Genomic DNA, 2,689 nt, shown 5'->3' with positions numbered 1-2,689 from the left:
TATCAGTCCCAGGGGTTGAACTGATTCTAGTAGAAGACTTTTTCAATGTCTTTGATGTTTAATTTTTACTCCTATACATCTTTTACCGGACAATAAAGTGTGAAGGATCTGTCAATAGTCCTGTTAAGAGCAGTGAAGCTGGTTTTGTATTATACAGTAGCCCTACAGCGTTGTTAATGGGGCTTGTTACAGCAAGGACAAGGTCAAGCATGTGAAAACCAACTTAGGGAAAGCACCTCTCACAGGTAAATTAGAACAGACACTTTAATTTGTACGGCAAGATACTCCGTGTTAGCACAATGACTCATGTGTATCGCCCTGCATTGCCTCCCTGTGATTCACCCAGCTGCTGTGTCCTTTACCCTCCTGCACCACCTGGCCCACCTGATCGGAACCCAGACCTCCAGAGAAAGGTGAAATGCTATGTGACGGGGTAACCCCTGCCTCTGTGTTTATTTTGTATTATTGTTATTTACTGTTGCCATTTAGTTGTGTTTATTTAATGTAGGTTGGCAGGGACGATGCTTGCGTTTTGTGTCTGTCAAACTACATTTTGTGAGAATGCGTGCTCGGAAGCTAATAAGTTACTGACACGTTTGCTGTCGACCACGCGTATGAGAAAGCCAGTATAGAATGTAGCCGAGGGATAAACTAGGCAATTGATGGCCGGTTAATCCCTCGACCACGATTTAAAAACCAGCAGCTTTTGCTGACCAGTTGGGTTGTTCAGAGGAGGAACGTAAGTGAAAAAGATCTTAGAGCTTAACGGAAACTAACAATTGCTAAGTGGGCTGGTTTTACAGCAACATGATACTTGTTCAAATAGTATTGTTTGTTTGTTTTGGCCATCTTGCCCTTTTTTTGGAAGTGGTTCTGTTTTATTTAAACATTTATTTTGTTAATTAACCCTGCCACATGCTAGTTTAACCCACTGTGCCCCCCCCCCCCCCCCCCCAGTCTAGTCTAGTCCATTAAGATCAACACAAAAGACCCCTCTTTCAGATACTCAACATAAGAAATGTCCAAGTGTTTCGGCTGAAAGAGCCATAGAAATAAAACCATTGAACAGCCCTGCTGTAAACAAATGAAGCAACCACTCCCTTCAGAATTAGGTTCAATAGCAGCCTTGTTTTCAGGCTTCTCCCGTGTTTAAAACAGACCTGGGCATGTTAGTTAACCTCTGCGATGTGTCACAGTGCATATAGTTTTTTTTTGTTATTTTGTTTGTTTTTCTTTAGAAGCAGTCGTTATGTCTGTATTTCGTTCTTCGAAGGTCTTCCCGTGCTTACAGCTAGATTGCCATACCTGCCGGTATATAAGAGATCAACAGGGACAAGCTACCGATCACACAATCACTTCTGTGATTACCTCACTGTTACCCAATTCATATCACTTAAATGTCAGTGAGCTAATGTTTTTTTGTACAGTAGTGTCATGTTCTAAAGCACACAGAATCCAAAACTGTTTTTTTCTGTTTTCAGCTTTGTTATAGTCAATAAAGTAATCGTGGCAAACACAATATTACCTTAGAATAAATAAAAGTAGAGCATTTGTAAATAATTTGTTACATCGTGATCACAAGATAAATTGCCTATTGATATCATGAGATAATTTATCTTTTGAATTAAAAAAAATATATATTTCGTTTTCTATGCCCTTAAGGAGCCACAATAACTACTTGACAAGAGCTGGCAAACTCTGCAGCTCAATTTGAGTCATTTAAGAAATGAAATGGATAATCCATTTAAAATGGAAATGGACAGTGAATATATATAATAAAAATGCGAAAAAATATATATATATATATAATATATATATATATATATATATATAATATATATATATATATATATATCATAATACATATACGTTCTATAAAATATATAGAGCACTATACAAAGTTAATTACTGTCAAGTAAAAATTTATATAACTAATAACAACTAAATTTTATATAACTTTTGTTTCTTTAATAAAAGAAACTTTTATATTGGTATATAACCTTTAGTAACACTTAAATTGTATCATTTACAAAAACACTCAATATATGTTCTATACAAAATGTATTATAAATATAAAAATATTATTATATATTATATATATATAGATATATATATATATATACTATATATATATGTATATATATATATAATTTCTCTCTAATCAATAAATCAAACACAAAGTTATATTGCATTTAACCCATTGTCCAAAATAAAATTCAAGTGTTCTTTTAAGCAGTCAAAATATAAACCCATATGAATTAACACAGCAACAGTCTCTCCTAAACTTTGCATCCTTTGAATATTTTGAGTTGACGCCAGTTTCTACTTATTTAAATAAGGCAGGACATGAAACACCCCATATGCTGTTATAACATATTTTTAACCATGTTAATATTTTATTATATGACTATTTAGTATGACTGAACTAACATATGTTTGTATGTATGTTGCATATATTTAACATATTTTAAACACAAACACACACACACACACACACACACACACACACACACACACACACATACATATATATATATATATATATATATATATATATATATATATATATATATATATATATACAAACACCACATATATAGTATAATTATCGATATATATATATATATATCTATATATATCATATATATTAGATATATATATAGTTTATATATATTCAAATGTGTTTATG

The sequence above is a fragment of the Polyodon spathula genome, chromosome 37 (genome assembly GCF_017654505.1).
Source record: "Polyodon spathula isolate WHYD16114869_AA chromosome 37, ASM1765450v1, whole genome shotgun sequence".
Lineage (NCBI taxonomy): Eukaryota > Metazoa > Chordata > Actinopteri > Acipenseriformes > Polyodontidae > Polyodon > Polyodon spathula.
Note: the sequence above shows the minus strand (reverse complement) of the source record.